This window comes from Aythya fuligula, chromosome 12 (assembly GCF_009819795.1).
Source record: "Aythya fuligula isolate bAytFul2 chromosome 12, bAytFul2.pri, whole genome shotgun sequence".
Classification (NCBI taxonomy): Eukaryota; Metazoa; Chordata; class Aves; order Anseriformes; family Anatidae; genus Aythya; species Aythya fuligula.
The window spans coordinates 20,966,255-20,985,115 of record NC_045570.1 but is presented as its reverse complement, the minus strand read 5'-3'; the positions used below and the strand labels follow the sequence as shown (position 1 = coordinate 20,985,115).

The 18,861-nt window shown below is 45.5% G+C and overlaps 1 long non-coding RNA gene across 1 annotated transcript in view; it reads right to left on the bottom strand.

Moving 5' to 3' along the window:
* Positions 1 to 5,605: 5,605 nt before the first annotated feature.
* The window catches only part of LOC116494026, a 329,297-nt gene continuing 316,041 nt past the window's right edge, over positions 5,606 to 18,861 (bottom strand). The window contains exon 4 of the long non-coding RNA XR_004253828.1: positions 5,606 to 5,768. This is a non-coding gene — a long non-coding RNA (uncharacterized LOC116494026). The remainder of the gene's footprint in view (positions 5,769 to 18,861) is intronic.

Sequence of the window (18,861 nt, the reverse complement as noted above, 5' to 3'; positions counted from 1 at the left end):
GGTTACAATGCGCATGCTGTGTATGAGGTCTTATGGCTTGTTAAATGAATAGACTCCAATGCATTGCTTGTTTGTCTTTAAAAGCTGCCCTTAAAAATCTGTCTGTTCCTGCTCAAAATGTGTGCGTCCAGCTTTATGGAGGAGTAACTGTAATATTATTTTCCCTTCAAAAAAAAAAAAAAAAAAGACAAACCCCAACCCAGCAAGCCCTGAGGCAAGTAGAATTTCTCAGGGCTGCTTGGTGCGCTATCTATAAAGGTGCATGTAATTTGTAACTGTTGTTCTTACTGAATATGGAACAAACGTGTTTTGACGATGAAATTGAGGCAAGAATAAAGTAACCCTTTTCTTTTAGTAGTTGGTATAACTTACAAGAAGCGCATATATTCACTAGAGGCTGTAGATCCAGTGGACCCGTCTGAGAATGGGTGCTGCCTGTGTACACTCTTTGCAGAGGAAAGAAAAAGTAAACATGTGGAGAAGGTGGCGAGCAAATCTAGTAACTTTGATCCTCCAGAAATAGGCACCTTAGCAGTAACACGTGCAAATGCAGAGTCTGGTAGTCATGTACGTTTTCTTTGCATTTGCGTCGCAAATTCTAGTTTTGTGTTGCTGTCCTTTAATTTCCCATGACAACATATGGATTCCATAAACGCAAACATGCCGAAGTGCGTCTGTCTGGGTAGTTAACACAAACCAAACATCCCTCTTTTCGGCAATCCTGCTGTTCCTCTGGCTGTGCTGCGCTGTGCCCTCCTGTGACAGTCTCTCGCCGCTCCTGCATTCTTGTCCTTTTATGCTCCCACGGTGATCCCGAGTGCCCCAAAAGGGAGGAGGGCAGCGGTCGCCGGGGTCAGAGGCGCCGGGAGCGCGGCTGCACCCAGGAGCGGGAGGGTTGCGCGGGAAGAGGGGAGCGCACCGCGTCCCCACACCCCTCCTGGGTGCTGGGTCCAGCCAGAGCAGCCTCTGCTGCGGGGTCAAGTCCTAGGGCATCTCGCCCCCCTCCTGGTAAGGGCAGAAGATGAGGCAGCGACTGCTGCCACAGCTGCGAAGAGAAATGCAGCCAGATGAAGCGGACGACAAAGATTTTGCCCCTCGTCCTGACCACAGGCATTCAGAGGCTGGGAAATGGAAGAGTTCCCATTTTTACTGGGGTGCAAAAAGAGGTGGCGGGGTGTGTGTGTGTCTGTGCGCGCAAAGAAGGAAGCGAGCAAGCAGTAACTGGAGCGCCAGCCAGACAACTGTACAAATAGCAAAATAAGTCGAAGGAATTAAGGAGTAATTTGTACAGTAATCATTAGGTAAAACATTCAAACACATATGTGCGCACAGTTCTCCTCTAGAAAATTAACTTCCATTAAGACTTCTTTGTTCTAGGTAAGACAAACCAGTTTCTAAAATACAGGGAGCCTACCCTTGCTTTAATTGGAAATCTTGATGTGACCTTATCTGTAATACTACGGATGCCTCTTTCTATATATGTAGCTTTACATATCCTTGGATTGGATCTTTGGTTCAAATGCCTTTTACTGTGCTTAGAAAAAATCTCTCAGTATCAGATTTGCAGGAAAAATAAGACAGATTTTTCCCATGAGAAACTTGTTAAAGACACTTGAATTATTAAATTAACCCTATTTTTTCTCTTGCAGCATATGTGACATATTTGTACACAGAATCATATAGTTTCATTTATATGTTACTTTGAACAAATGAAACTAATACCAGTGTTTTAAGGGAAATTCTACTATTTGTTAATTAAGAGGAACAATTTTAATGCAAAATGTTCAGCTTCTGAGGCAGCACATATGGCTTTTTTGACATAACTTTTTTTTAAAAAAAAAAAAAAGCTGTTTTCTTTGACATGTAGCATAGGGGTAAGCGGCCTCAGGTTCCCGTGGCTCTGCGAGGAGCCCAAGTCCTCCTGTAGAAACACGCTTGGGCTGTTGAGCATCTTAGGAGAAGATCTATCCCGAGGCAAGAGTGGGCCAGATTTGCAGGCGGCTGTGGTGAAAGCAGTTGACTACTGTGAATTTGGGGGGAGCCACAACCATATCACATTCCTCAGTCACCAGCCTGGCTGCATGCCGCCTGTTTCCACTCAGTAATATGTGGGAATTGGACCAAAACCTTAAGGTGCAAGAGGCCTGCTCACTGAACTGACGTTAGGGGTGAATGTATGGATGTGGGATGTGTATAGTAGGGAAGAAGTTCCAGGCTATCTTTTTAAATTCAGGCTTTAAAAATTATTGTGGAAAAAAAAAATCCTGGTTAGAAAAAGAAATCTCCATAATATCATCCACTTGCAGAGCCTTGTGCTTCTTGGAAATATGTCTAAAGAATTAGAACAAAGCGTAGAAGGCTGGAGTCCTTGAAGGAGCTCCAAATGATAAAGTCTGCCATTCATTTTAAACACAGCGTGCATTGTGAAAACACAGGTCAATTTGAAGGCATTTGTCAGATTTCCAGTTCCCTCTGCTCCTTTGCAATGGAAATTTGCAATCAAATCCCTGCACTGGAGTTGGGGTGTCTGGCTTTATCAGTTATTACTTCATACTCAAAGCATTGTCCAGGTAAGCTTTCCTTTTTATTCAGAAAGTTTGCATGAAGTTTCATACAAGAAGGGGGGACGGCTAACATGGATTAAACCGGAGCAGATGCATTTATTTAGGAGTTTGGAAAGGGGTGAAAGTGCAGATGATGAGAAGCGACTGATCGCAAAGGGCTGCGTAAGCTGCAGAAGCGATCTGATACCATTTCAAGGTGCCCAGCAAGAGGCATGGGAAGGGATATTCCAACAGCAGCACGTTTGTTGTTGGGAGGCAGAAATGCTTAGAAACAGAGGGCTGGAGAGACGCACTGCTGAGCAATTCCAGCCAGATAACGTGCCTTTTTTCTGGCAGCGTGTCTGTGTTGTTCAGTGGGCAGGGGGCTGACTCCTTCATTGCTGAGAGAGAGGTGTGGATGTGCTAGAGGGGGCTGCGTGTATTTCCCTAGAAGAAATATGCACGGTAGGATTTTGGAGAGATTTGAACTTGAGGGGGGAAATATTCAGAGGAACGCTTGTTCTTTTGTCTTCAATATATTTCCTTTTTTTTTTTTTTTTTTTTTTTACTATATTATTAAAAGAAATCTGTCCATCCATTTTGTAATCACTGCACTTAGCATAGCCACTGGGAGTGGTGGGACAGTGCTGGGCTGTTCCAGCGACCTCAGACCCTCTGGCTGGGTTGCTGTAGTCAGGCTCAGTGCATAGCCCTTAACTCAACTAGCAGATTTTTAATACGAATTTGCTTTTTCACAGGCCTAAACACAAGACAAGTAGATGTGTTTGTGATGGAAATGAGCACTTGGAATACATCTATATGTTCTTTTTTTTTTAAGAAATGAAGAAAAAAGTCTTGGCATTTAATTAGGACTCACTAACCTGATAAATATTGAACATCATTTCTTTGTGAGCTGCTCTGTGTGCTCCGAGTACTCTATGGATGTGTTCCACAATTGCACTTGTTTAATGCCTGTATCACCTCATGCTTATTGTATTTATGTTGTCATCAATGTCAGATTTTAATTAAACAATTAAATCACTGTCACAGTAATTTCCCTAGAAAACTATTTCAAATGAAAAATCCCACAATAAATGTTTGGGAACCATCTTAAAAGGGAAGAGAGGGAAATAAGTTACAAAGTAAAATTACAATTCCCACCAAATTAGAAAAGAAAATGAAATTGTTTTCAGCACTGAGAAGAGTTCTGTTTTACAGGGCAGTTTTAACAAAATTCAGAGCATGTCAATACGGTGACTAAAAGCACATGCCTGCCTTGAGGCCAGCCTGGGTCTTTTGAGCTGGGACTGTGGCAGAGCGACCCTCGCCCACGGTTCCTGCAGCCCTACAGTCATCCCCCTCCATGGGCCAGAAACACGCCACAGCATCACACGTCTAACACCTTTCACCCTAAGTCACGTACCAAGAACACCTCAGAAAATATTCCAGCTGCCTTCTTCCCCACCAAATTATTTTAGAATTAAGATGGAGATTTGCAGAAAAGCCTGCATCAAATTCTTTGGTCAGTTAAGCACCAATACCAGCTGTACTTAAAACAGAGTAACCATGGACTCAAAGCCTGTCTTTTAAGCAGTGAGAAACCTGATCTGATGTAGCATCTTTGCTACAGCTAACCCAGTAGTTCATCTTTAGCTCTCTATATATGTATATACGTTCTTATTTCCTCTAAGACCTGAGTTTTCACAAAAGGTGGAAAGAAGAAGGGAGCGTGTACTTCGCATAAAATAAATCACAAATATGAGATGCAAAATTCATCAGACAAGGTATCTGAAAGAATCATGTTCTCAAACGTACATTCAGAATATTACCTGTATTTAACATAAGCACATTTGACATTTGCAGCACAGCCTCAGACGTGAGGCATGCTTATTTAAATTCGGATTCCAGCATGTGATTTCAGTCAGTGATGTACCCTGCAGCTAACCCTGACCCTCCCCTATTAGCCTGTATAGCTGCTTTGATTTGTGCCCTCTGAGGGCTGGGATCTGGGAACCAAACACCAGGGAGCTGCAGCAGCGGCTAAAGGAGGCTCCGCTCCTCCCTCTGCAATTCAGCGAGCTGCTCCTTACTCAGCCCTGCACCCAGGCAGAGAGAGGACAGACCCAGGGCTGGAAGGATTGCCTCCCCTGTCGTGTCGTCCCCGCTCCCTCCCCCGGCACCCAAATCAGGATGGGAATCCCAGTCAGTATTTCTTTTATGTCTATGCTGCATTTTTATTGGAATGCAGCTTTGCAGATCGGTTATGCCTGGGATGCGTGTGGTTTCTATCAGCCCTGAAGTGTTTTACAGCTGGAGCTGATTTGGGGGGCACATCTAGCCTGTCCATTTGCAGCAGCCAGGTCTGATGTTTGTCTGCTGCTGTCTCTCTAATTTTTTTCTGTGTTGCCTCTATCAAAAGGTGAGATTAACTGTTTTGCACTTGGGGTGGGGGGGAGGTGGACAGACACGGTGACACCAGGCCCATCCCTCCCTCCTCCTCGTTTTAGCTTGCTTCTCGCAAAAGCAATTCACTAGCAGAGCCTCTTTCTTCCGCCGGCCAGAACGAGCATGCAAGAACCGCAGAGATACCTGGTGCGGCGCGCAGAACAAAGGGGCCGGTTGTGGACAGCACGCTATGGCAGCCCCCAGCCCAGCCGCCTGACTCCTGTTTAAGTCTGGGGCACGCAGCCTTTAACCAGAAGGCAGGCAGTGAATGCCAGCCAGGCAAGGAATTTGCTTTATCGGGCGATAGCTGCACCAGAGCCTCCACTGACCGCTCCGGGCACGGCCAGGGCAGAGTGGAGCCTCCCTCGGACCCAGCCAGCAGCATCCTGCTTTTGTCAACAAGGGGCTGCCATTCAAAGTAACTTTGCTGAACATAACCAGACAAATACATATTTTTGTACTCTGTAAAGGAAAGGGGAAAACTGATGGGGTTGCACAGAGCCCTCCTCCAGGCAGGAGAGGCTGTGCTGGAGGAAAGTATTGCTCATAATGACACTTAAGCCCAGACACTTGAATGCTAAAGGTTAAACTTACATTCTTCAAGAAAGGGCTCCTTGCCAGCTTGAACTGTGTTGTGTGTTCACTATTGCCTCCTCCTCCTCTTCATCCACTCTCAATCCACTTTTGGTATTTGTTGAAATAACTGAGGCTATTTTTTTTCTTTTTTTTTCCTAATGTATGTTCTCTATGGCAGTCCTCAGCCTTGTGTCTGTCACAGGGCTAAAAAAAAAAAAAAAAAAAAAAAAATCAGTCTAGTGCCAGTAAAAAAAGTTAAGTTGCGTTTTTTTTTGTTTTTTTTTTTTTTTTCCTTCTTCTTAGCTGACAACAACTATATTCACTTCAAAAAAGACCAGTCTCAGTATATTTTCTATCCTCTGGTATCACACAGTCCATAGAACTCCATCCTCTAATTCCTGTGCTTAGCTTAATAAGCAGAACGCATATTCTGAAAGTAAGGCTAAAAAGTTAATATGGATTTAAAATACAAATTAAAAGGCTGATATAAATATAATAAACAATAGAGCAGAGAAAGAACTTTTGGAGACATTAATCACCAGGGCTGGAGATGAAACTATTGGCAATGCTTCCAAACGTTCAAGCAAAAAAGGACAAAAAGGGAAATGCCCACATAGGAGCAGCACTTTAAGATGAATTTCAGCATAATATGAAGAAGCACACATGCTGCTCGGATGCTACATTTAGATCTTAATGATCAGAGAGCACCTTCTCCATATACTTTCATGCTTTTCCCCCGGGATATTTCCCATTAAAAAAAAAAAAAAAAAAAAAAAAAAAAAAAGAATGGAAATAACATTACAGTTGTGTATGGCTTCTGAAGCAGCCCCATTTACACAGCATCATGTAGGCTTTCCAGAGAGAGCCACTCCTGGGTGAAAGAAGGTTCCCTACTTAGCAGCGGCTGAGGTGGCAGGTAGAGAAGACCCTGGCTGGAAGGCTGGGTCAATCACTTTGAGGAGGAGCGTGGAGAAGAGCCAGAGCAGAGCAAGCTTTAGGAGGCAAACACCATTTTTATTTGGGTTCACCGATGATAAAAGGCTGGTGATGTTCGTTTTTCCTACTTCCTGCAGCAAGGGAACAGGGGGTGCGCAGTGCTCTGCATCCCTTTAAACAACTGCTCGCTGCAGTGTATTTCTTGGCACGGCCCTAATTGTATCTGCTGGTCCCAGTGGAAGTTCACACTTTTTAATATCTCTCCTTGCTTCTGCAACTGCTGCCACCAGTCAGCAATCGCAAACAGGAAGCAGTGACTCAGCACAGCCACAACCGGCACACGGACAGTGGCCCAGGGGGACGGCCAAGTCCTGCCAAACGCCGCTGACGGACGAGGGGCCAGCCCCACACTTCGTCTCCGGCAGTGGGCCGCGAGCGTGGTTACTTTGCAGCCTGACCCACGAAGGCGTCTGGAGACAGAGCTCCAGGCTCGGCACTCCAGCTTGCACCCAAACCTGGGGACGGGAAGGCCCCGTGACACTCGGGGCCTGGGCGCAGTGGCAGAGTCTGCCCATGGCTGGGGACCGATGGCTTCAAGCCCCGGGGACCATCACAGCGGCAGACCCCGGGCTGTCGCCTGCACCGGGAGGACTGGGACCACTGGTGCCTGGTCGCCCCTCTGTGCTGCAGCGAGCAGGTTTTCCCCGGGAGGGCCCAGGCAGGGGCAGGAGGAGGGGAGCCCGCGGCCAGGAAACGCCAGCGTGGCCCCGCTGGGGCAGCGGCAGAGCCAGGCACCGCGCCTCGCGCACCGCGGGCGGCGGAAGGTCTATTCCGAGCCTGGTCTCATCCGCGTCCGAACTGTATTTAGCAGCGAGTTTACTCCAGACTGAGCCTGCGTGAGTAAGTGTGTATGTAAGGGCTGAGGATTGGCTGCGGCAGGCGGAGGGCTTGCTGAAAGGCTCGTTAAGGAAGCACTACTGACCATGCAATCCAATTACATAATGCTTCAAAAAATAACCGTGCTGGGAGCCTCGTCTGGGCAGCGCGTTTCGGCAACAGAAAGAGGTATCAAATATCTGTCTTCCAACCCAAGGCTGATAGGATATTTGTGCCACAATCCGACACTGCGCTTCAGCTGTAAACTGCTCGAAAGAGGAAACTTGCTTCCAGGGGAAATGTCTGCTGTTCCCTTTCAAGGCAGTGCTGCACCCTGCAGACCGACGTTATTTGAGTCCTTGTAAAATTACCACTAATCTCCGCACTCAGAATGCCTTGCATTTTATGGGTACTTGCTATGACGGCAGCTTTGTTTTGTGGGGGTAAAGGAAAGTGCTGAGCGGGCACCTGGCCATCAGCAGTAGCTGTGACAGTGTTTTCCCAGCTTTCTGCTCTTGCAGTTTCTCTCTGCCACTCCAGACAGGACACATGTGTGGATGATGCACAGGATCACACTACCATGCCTGGAAAATTCCTGAAAAAGTACTCCATCATGCCTGGAAAAGATATGGCCCCTGTCCCAGCGAAGAACCTGCACGGTGCCGCGCATTTTGTCTGCTGAGGTCAATGAAAACGGGGCAAGCCCAGGACTCGAGGCCAGGCTTCCTGCCTCAGGAGGCGGCTTAGACCACGCGTTATATTTTTGATGAGCAGAGATTTAGAAAACCCTGTCTCCAAGCAGCACTGGTAGTTTTTATTGTAGTTACTAATTTAACTGCCAGACTGCTCTGAAAGGCGTCACAGAAAAGGCACATTTCTAGTGAATGAGGAAAGAGCCAACTAAGAATATTCTTGGCACTTTACAGAGTTTCTATACCTGAACTTCTGTTGTTCAGTTGCTGGGAACACTTCACACGACGTAAGTGAGCTTCTATGCTTGCAATAAATGCCTCAATTTTAACCTGTTCCCAGCTCAGGGCACAGCAGGGTTCCCTGCTCAGTGAGGTGCGTTAGCTGCGGCGCCCACCTCCACCATCCCAGCCACTGGGCTCCTGCTGCCCAAACGGGGATGAAGCAGCTCTGCTGTAGCCACCCCATCAACAACCTCTGCCTGCTTGTTCTGCCAGCAGCGTCTCACAACGTGGGCACTACATTTTAAAACCATGCTACACGAGAGTCCTGGCTTTGCTTCCTTGCACAATTGCCAGCTTTGCCCCGAGCACCCCGCTCCAGGCCAGGAAAGCTGCCTGTGATGACGGCTGTGGCGAGGAAAGGGTGGAGGCCGAGCTCCAGCCCGGCTGCACGCTCCATCCGCTGCCTTCCTCCCGTCTATTTCTAGACTGTTTACCTGGCAGGCGCACACGACCGGCCCAGAAGGAAGCGCTGACATCACCCCGCCGCCGTGCCCCGCTGCCCGCGGCTTTCAGCCCCCTCCAGCGGGACCTCCTGCGGCCGGGCCCCTCTCTCAGGGCCTGGGGCTCGGCGCTGTGTCCTTGTGCGGCTCGCAGACACGTTGCCCGCCCGGCATGACGCCGTCTGACACCGCTTTTCCCTCTGCAGGGCCGTGACGGGCAGTCACCACGCTCAGGCAGGGACTCAACCCACGGCAAACCCCACACCGTCACCCGGCAGAAGCACTGCTGGTGGTGGGTAAAGAATGCGTCTTTAAGTGCTAACATACCATTCACCTGGTGCTACAGACTTAAGAATATCACTGCTTTTCCTCCCCCAGCTCCAGCAGCTCTCCAAACCCCCTCCACACTGACGCCAGCCCTCCCCGCCAGCAGCACCAGACAACCTCTGCTGTCCCGGGGCGCTCGCCGTCCCCTCCCCACCCACCTCGCTGCCACGTCGGCCTGTGTCGGTGAGCAGAGCCGCACACGGCCGTGCCGAGCAGGGGCCCTCGCGGCCTCTCGGCACCGTGGCCAGGCCGAGGCGGGGGCAGGTGCTGGGCCCCGCCGGGGCTGTTTATCCCGGGCAGCCGGCGGCCGGACTCCGGCCTTGAGCTGCTCTGTGGAAGCTTTCTTGGTGCACTTGGGCACGGAGCCAAAGTATGCAGCTTGAAGGAAATGTTTAATAAAGACGCAGGAGCCTCAAACTGTTTATTTTTCCTCGCAGAAAGGTGGAGGGATGATGTCCCTGGAAAGGAACTCCTGAGGCAGGCGGAGGCTGGCGGCCGGGCCGGAGCGCTGCCGTGGCGTCTGCGGGACCGAGAGCAGCCTCCAGCCTCTCCCTCCCCTCACAGCTCTGGCCTGCAGGGTCATAAACCGTGGGGGAAAAGGCAGCCTATTAGTAACTCTATTAAGTCTCCATTAGTTAGGTGTGAACTCATTACCCTAATATACTTGGAGGTAGGATTCCACTGGCAGGACATTAGCACTCTAATAAGCACATTTACCACTCGGCACTGGACTCAGCGAGAGGAGGGAAGCACCTCAAAGGCTGGAGCAAACGCAGAGGCTCTGTTCCCCCAGCGTTTGCCCCACGGAGGCTGTGTTCCCCTCACATGGGACAGCCCGACCCTGCACAGGAATGGCCTCTGGGCTCCCAAATCCTCCTCAAGCCCTTTTCTTCCTGTGACAACTATGGGGGGAGTCACCAAAAAACACGCTGCCCCTCACATCTGTTCATCTTACAAGTAACTACATGTCCAGAGGTAAACGGGAGGTGGCCAAATGATGTGTGATGGGAGGAACAGAGAATGGCTGTGGGCAACGGTGAGGACTGGGGACAGAGGATGAATAGCGAACACTACTGGGAATCTGAGGCATTTAACCAAAAAGAAAACGATAACCACGGCACGAGCATGCCAAGGCTTGTCCACTCATCTACTTGCTTCTTGCAGTGCTCTTTCGCCTTTGTCTGACTTGGCATTTTTGGCGTGTTTGCTCTTTGTGACGGGAACTGTCTCCTGTTGCCTGAAAAGCCATGCACATTGTGAGGATGTTATAGCAATTGAAGTAACAAGCTTATAGGAAATCAATTAATTAATAATAGATAGGATGCAGGAGCAGGGCTTCAAATGAGATGTTGAGTTAGCATAATAAAAAAATAACCATATGTAGAAAATCGGTATATTTCTCCAGGCCACTGTGAGCATTTTGAGTAAAGGCTGCAGCACTGAGGCTGGAAAAGCTTCAGCATGCTGTAGGCCAGCTGTCATTGGGGTTTCTGGAAGCTTCTTGTGTGTTAGCATCATTTTAATTAAAATATTGGTAAACTGGTGTACAGCAATGGCCTTGCTGTATTTTAAATATGAAAGATTTTGTGTTTGAGAAAAGAAAGATGCAAACAAAACAAAAGGGGGTACAAAAGCACAGTATTTTGTCTTTTGGAGTCAGCAAAAAATGAATCTGAATCTTACGGCCATTAAAAGAAGCCTTCTACTGCTCCCCCACATTGCTACCCAATGCCTACGTTCTGCCAAAGCTCTTCTCAGACTCTGCAGAAGACAGAGACTCTGCACCATCTTCCCTGTATACTTAGTCATACTTTAAGGCTGTACAAAAGCACTGTACACTCAGAACTCTTCACAAACTACTTTTGAAGCCCATTTGTTCTTAAATATGGCCAAACTGCACACAATCCCTGAAAAACAGAAGTCCAAGATCACATAAGTATGATTTTAAAAATTATTTCAGGAGGAAGCATGATCTTGTTTCTAAGCGCTTTGGCCAAAAAAAAAAAAAAAAAAAAAAAAAGTATAAAATTAATGGTATTAGGTACCTAAAAATATTCTTGAGGATCTGGGAGTTGGAATAAGGGCCTGGCTTCTATTCCTAGCCATGCCACAGACTTGCTGCCTGTTCTGAAGGACCAGCCAGAGCAGTACACATGGCACACTAAAAGTGCCCAAGACAAAGGTATACGAGGATGGACTTCAAAACTCTCCTCCGCTCTTTGTCCTATTTGCCTGGCCTGTAAAATGGGAATAACACTGACTTGAGGGATCAGAGCATAAAAGACACGATTGCGTAAATTCTCTTGATGTGTTTCCAGACACACAGACAACATCCATATGGGGTGCCATGAAATCTTACCAATTTACAGTGCATCACTGATCGTCCTCACTTACCCCTTTCTTCCTTTCTTAATTCCAATGAATTAAGTCAAAAGACTCAAAATATCAGCAGCTCCAAAGAATTATGACTAAGATCAACCTCCTAGGAAAAAGAAGTGCCTTCTCCCTCTCAGCGAACACAGCACCTCCTAGCAATGGCTTACTGGTCAGTGGCAACTTTTCTGCTGTAAGAAGAACTTTAAAATCCAGTATCCTGCAACATTCAGGATTAAAAGTATGTCTTTATTTCACTGAACAGGATAGCTATGCATCCTCCCAATGGGATCCAACAGTTGCTTTTAGCCCTGGAAAATCTCACCCTGTGTAGTTCTCCTCTAAACTAAGGTACCTGTTTCTATGTGAAATACAATACAGAAATGGATTGAAAAAAAAAAGGTGAAAGTTTCTAAAATTTGAACAACTCATAATTGTAGGACACAATGATACAATAAGAGCTCATTAGCAAACACCTGAGCTGAACTTACTGGTAGCTTTTCTACTAATCAAAAAGGTACATCCTGAAGTTTATTTGACAGGATCTCATATCCCTGAAATTCCCTATGTGTCTCAGACATGAAATAACTTCTGGCATAGTCATTTAAACTATTAAACAGAAGATTCAAAATAGCACACTTCAGTAACAAATGGGAAAGTTCATGCCCCAGAGTTGCTCTTTCAGACTGATTAGTTTGTAATCTCACCTCGTCTCTTGAAAGTTTTCTTTAGTTCAAAGGCTAATGGCTGTTTTGGTGCAGAGAGGGGGAAGATGAGGAAGAAAGATGGCAATGAGATGGGACAAAATCCTGAGGAATAAAGTTCTGTAAAGATCCCAGACCCTGCAAGTTTTTTTCATCAGTAACAATACTCCAAGAGAAACACAAAGGCAATGAAAACCTCTGATCACTCTGCAGAAGGGAAGAGAAGATACTGACGTTTCCATGTGGTACTCTGTCTGATGAAATCAAGTATTCAAATGACTTCTGTTTACATAGTATTTTGAGAAATAATGCTAATTTGCAGAATTGGCATCTGGGGTACAAGTATATGTACCCTGGGAGAGCACTTACAGAGCCTTTGTGAAGCTAAGTAATAAACACTTTGTCTTCACCACACTATTTATGGGTTGCTTGGGGGCATCCTGCTCTCTTTCTGCCCTACCTGGGCATAAAATTATTGTAGAACTAGGTTTTAATAAGGCCAACCGTAAATCTGAATGACCACACATGCACAGCTATTCCTGCTCCCCTGATCTCCAGCATTAATTATAAAGTGGAACTGTTTATACAAGTACATACCACTTTCCTGACTTCTTTCTTGTTTATGTCTAAACCTTTATGGACATAAAACTTTGGAATTTGCTGTTGGAATAAAACTGCAATTGAAACTTCAGTAACTGTGCTAGAAAACAACTTTGCTATTGCTGCCCCGATTCTGTGGTCACGGTGGGTTTGCTTCTCCCCTGGAACCCTCTCCTGCTTGGTGGTGTTGTTTCAGGTCACCTCCTCGCTGTCCCATCTGGACGGCTCATTAGAAACTCGAGCTCTGGATGGCTCAGAGCAAATGCTCCAGTTTTTCCTCCCGTCTCCTCTGCTTTTCTCTTCACTCTGCACCACTTCTCAGCCCACTACGAGCTTCCTTGAATCCTGGCTGGGGGGTGATTTGCAGTACCTCTGCTGTAAGGCTGTGGTTAAATTTGTCACTCCTTTTATGATGTATTAAAATGGCAGTCTCTTTGTTCCTCTGCATAAAACACTTGTCCATGCCCTCAAACCCTCCCTCTCTCACTCAGAACTTTCCTGAGAGAGAAATTTTTCTTCTGCAATAAGTTATTACAAAAACAAGAGACTTCCATCTGATGGAATGCACATGTGCATATACCAAACTAAAGTAACTCAGGCTCCATAAGCCCTAAATTATTCCTTGTTGCATTGGCCTGACCACTTGTTTAGTTGGGCTGTCACATTATAAATTAATATGTTTGCTGTTTGGGGCTGAGAACTCTTTTTTTCCTATTTGTTCAGTAAAACAGATCCTATACACCGTGGGCACTATATAAAAATAATAAATTATTGTAGAACACAGGTAAGGTATTATTTTTGTCTTTCCTTCCCTTTGTTTTATCCCCTCCATCCTTTGCCCTTCCTCTGATCAATTAATCTTCCATTTACTTTCTATTTCCGTCTGCAGGTTTTACTCTAATACGTATTACTCCAATATTCCAACCATGCCACCTGCTACAAAAGTTCAAGCACAGAGGATTTACTAAAGTGAAGGAGAGGGAATCAGCAAAAACTCCAGAGGAGAAGAAGAAACAGTGAGTAAATTAAGAAAAAGGAGTCGATTCTCTACCTGATACTGTCTCTTCCACTGACTTGGATGCCTTGTAATTTCTGTCAGACTCTTTCTTTACTCTTTTCATGCAACATAGAAACACAGAGACTTTGTAGCCGGTGGAATTGCATGGACCTCTCCACCTAGACTAGTTTTCAGTGAATTAGTAAGTGTTTGACCCAATCTCCTTTGTAGGTTAAAATATCTTTAAATTCTGCTGGGCTTTGTTGGGGTGGGAATGAATAAACTCTCTCTTAATTTTTGTGTCCGGCTACTGGAAGGCTCTACGTTACGTCTGTTCAAATCCCTTTCCTCCATGGCAAGGTTATCCTACCTTGGATAGGAGAAGGAGAAAGGAAAATTAAAATTGGGACTGTGTTTGGCCTCTTACAGCTTCAAAATCTTCCCCCTGTTTGTACATTCCACTTTCCTGGACACACTTCTGACCTCAGTTTTAACACGTAACCCCCACAAAAGCACCCTTATAATAATGATGAATGATTAACTAAGTTATCACTTAGCACATCATATTTTACAAGTCACACAATCTTAACTAATACAAGATCAGCATATTTTACTTTTTGTTATTTTTTAAAAAATAAGAAAAGTATCATTTTAATATTTGTTAAAAAGCTAAATATCGCAGCCTTGCACAGTTATTGGGAAGAGATGCTGTGCAAATAAACCCACCATGAGCTGTTTCTTCCCGAATGTCTGAGCACTGGCCTGCAGGATGCTCTGATGATCAAGGGCCACACTGTACAGGGCTGCCCATATGCCTGTGGTTGTTGCAGCTCCAGACCTGTCTCTAGAAAAGCTTCTCTTTTTCTGGCACATGCATTGCCCAGGCTCTCATCTTTCTTCCTTTTCCCTTCACGTTAAACACTATGATGTAACCAGGACACAACTCTAATTAGAATTTACAAACATTAATCAAATGTTTTGACATGAAAACTGGCCCTAAGCCTCAGGAGGAAACAAGACGTGCGTATCCTTGTGGATTTCCTTGTGCTCCTGAACTCTGCGTGCAGCACCTTTCACGTCTGGGATCAGTTGGTGGTTACCAAGAAGGATTTCACCAGAGCCGTGTGTGTGAGCCAGCCTTTGGACCTGCCGGGGATTTCAGAGCATCGGCACCCCCAGGCAGTTTTAGTGGGTGAGGTTTGGTTGTGTGGAAGTGAAGGTTTCCTGCTTCCAGCACCTTATTTCCAACCTTCCTGTTCCACGTGGCCATACATTAGTGACGGACAGTGCTAGCAGATGGCAAAGTTCGAGTCGGGCTAATTAAACATACTGAGCTAATAACCTTCCATTTTGGGACTGGTATAATTCATAATTTAATGTATTGCTGCTGAGACATTAACCTTTCAACAACTGGCACGGTGCCCACAGCAGCCTTAGTGCTGACCATCTTTCAGGAAAATGAGTATTATTGTTAAAACAGGTATAAATCATTCATGGCTTCAGCTTTTGTGTCAAACTGTACATGAAAATAAGTAGTAGGCTGGGTAATTTATTTACCTTTTGGTGGTTATTCTTATGATTTCATGATCATATTCCGTGATTCATAAACATTGGCCAAGTGCCATTTTGTTCTCGCTTTACCTTTCCTATATTGCAGAGGTTGTTCTGATTTTCATCTTTAACAGACTGATGCAGAATTATTTGAACTAAACACAAATACCCATTTCAAGGAGGAAAAACTTATTTTAAGCTAATTCCACAATATCCAATGACTAACAACTTGTAACATTTCTGTGTTTTGCTAAAAAAAATAAAATAATGTATCTTTGAAGACTTGTGTATAAACACAGATTAAAAGACCTCTTAAAAATAAAGCCGACAGCATATACCACAATATGAATAATCTTTGATTGAAAGTGACATAGGGGACTGGAAATAGAAGAATGTAAAAAGTTGAAAAGGACTCAACAGTCCTGCAAAACTATAAGACCAACACACAAGGCTGAGTTTGGGGAATATCACAGACTCTGGAGATCCTTAGCACTGACTTCTGGGACACTGCTGACTGATCACATCACCTTTTGTTTCACAAACTACCTCTGCATTGACCTTTCTTTTTCAGTGAAAGGAGAATCAGAGATAACAGACACCTGTACCGCAGAGCTGGCCTGGTGATTCACTAGTATTAAGGGCCTCTCATACAGCTCCATGAATTCCAGCTCTTGCTAACGTGGTCACCAGGTAGAAATTGCTGTGATGAGCTTATCACAGGTTCATTATCTGCACCCTGTACGGCAAAGGTTTTCAAACATTTTGGACTTAAAGATTATTTTCATTTCTCAATATTTATCACATATTGGCATGTACACTAATCAATGCTAACTGAAAACATTACAGAGCTAAAATAAATTAAGTGCAAAGTAAATGAGAATGAGGTCCTAAACTTGTATTTCAGGTACAGACTGACCACCATTTGGGATGATAAGAGTGAGAGGTGAGACCATCTAACTTTTAGATGGTGATACATCTGAAGAGATCCCAAAATATTCAGCCCATCCCAGCCACCATTACCAGACAGACCCACTGGAAACAAATCCAGTCTAACTTGTGCAGCAAACTTTGTCATGGTACACAGGTGCAGAACAGGGAAGATCAGATCAGAAGGAGCTGCTTACTGCATGTACCGGTCTCACCAATATTTCAACCCCTTCCCCCCACCCCATATCTGGGAAATTGTCATTTACCTCTTGAAGGTATGAAACAGCACCCTGAAAGCTAAGACTCGTAATTGCATCAGCCAGTTCTCAGATATCAAATATAGTACTGGCAGGAAAAAAAAAAAAAAAAAAAAAAGAAAAAAAAAAAAAGACTTCCCTTTGTTCTTCTTAACCTTAATTGGAGGAGTGAGTACGTAGTGCTTTTTGAAAGGAAACTTCCTGAAAAATTTCGGGCTGGGGATGGTTTTCAGAAAAACACTTCTCCAAGACATATTTCACCAACTGTCTGTCTTTTTTTATTTTTTATTTCCAGCTAAAGCTGATTATTTTTTTTTTCTCATTTGCAGTGTCCTCTAAACAAAAACAAAGCAAAACAAAAACCTCAATATAACAACCTACGTTATACCTGACAGTAACATTTATACAGCAGTTTCAAGTCATACTTGGGAAAATCTGGCACTACAAAACTGGCACTTTTTGTTTGTTTGTTTGTTTGTTTTTTTAGGGGGGGGTTCAACTAGATGGTCTTTAAGGTCCCTTCCAACCCAAACCATCTTATGATCCTAATTGCACCTCCTGCAGGATGGACAACAGCAAGTGAAGTCTTCTCACTGAAAGGACTTAAGCAAATCCCCTCTCTCTGCCCTCAAAACCTCAACCCAAACAATTAAATCCAACTTCTGTCTAGAAACTTGCTTTGATCCTTCAAGCTAACAAAAGATAATGTGAAAACACACTTCAGACTCCTTGTACTAAAGGAAGTTTTCCAAAAGTAGATGATTTTGCCCATTTAGACCTACTGGGGTGTGTGTGCAGTATTAGAGCCCAGGCTGGACTGCAGGCCAGGACTGAAGGTCCCTGATGGAGCAGTGAGTCTAATGTTTTCCCCAGGCTTTGCTCCATCTGCAGCATGACAGCCTGTCCCTCACTTTTCTCAGCAGCTAATCAATGAAAATTTAAGTTTTTAACTGTAGTGTGAAACTTGAACATTTGTTTCCCAAATTCTTCTGCTGTTTCTGCAGAGCCAAAATAGGGCAGGAGTAGCTGGAGTTTCTTCTCATTTTTAGCCAGACTGCAATTGTTCATATGAATGTAACAGTTTCTCACCTTTTACTCACATATTCACTCAGAATCGGAACAGCAGCTCAGGCTGTGAATTCCCTCAGTTTTGGTATGCCACGATCTGTGCACTGAGCAGCCAGGCAGCTCACACGCACTCAGGGGCTGGGAACAGAGCTGTGCTACTGACTGACAAAAATAGTCCGAGAGCAATGAGCACAGATCTTACGTGAATCCATGGCTGTAGAATTTGCATTTTACTATATTGATGTTCAGAAATTACATTTTGAGTAAAAAACAATAATACAACCTTTTTTTGTTGCTGTTGAAGATACAGACACAACCTTGATTACACGAACAGTGCACAAATGGATGTCTGCTGAGCCGGCGCCCCCACACCATGGGTTTGGAGGAGCATGGTTGAACCAGCAACAACTGGACCAAAACCCCAGCAGCTCCTCTTCCACAGACTGTAAAACATCCCCGCATTTCACTCCCTCTGCTGGCCCCATTTTATACACTGAAGTTTTGCAAGACCTTAAACGCGTGCAAGGCCAGGTACATCTGAATGTTCACCGCAGTTTTCGGGATCCTCAGCCTGCTCAGCTCTCCTCTCCTTGCCAACACCACAGATGGCAGGGGACAGGAGCCCTTCCAGCTCCTGCTCCAGGCCCTGGTGTCCCATGCTCCGTGCTGGGGCGTGGAGGCACCACCAGCCCCCTGGTTTGAAGCTGGGGTGCGAAGTGCACAGCTCCGGCCTCGCTGCGGTGTTCCCAGCTTCAAAAGGGAGCAGCCCCTCACCCCGACAGCTCGGTAACTGCTGACTGCAAAGGCACCTGTGTATATACATGCAACCCATGTCTGAGTGTCGTGACAAGCCATATGAATGCTGCCAACGTGCATTTACTTTATGTGTCTTCCAGAGAAAAACAGCCTATTAAAATATGTGCCCTGGACACTGCTCTGCAGTGTGCTCCTGGAGTTTCGCACTTCCACACGTTATTTTATTGATCATTCCCAGTAACATGACACACTCCAGTGAGTGGCCATGCCTGCTGTTTCTCCTAGGAGCAATTACAGAAAACTTCTGCTTAGTCCCTACAGCAACACCTCTCCTCCTTCTCACCGTTTACTCACTATTATTTTTACTTCTGCGGTGATGACCACAGAACAGGACAAACACTTGTTTGGAGCTGGTCAGAAGAGGCACGGCTGGAAGATGAATGCCGCCTGCCAGCAGTGCAGCAGTTTTTGGCACTGCCAGCTTCTGCAGCTGTGTCTTCTGGCCACCCAG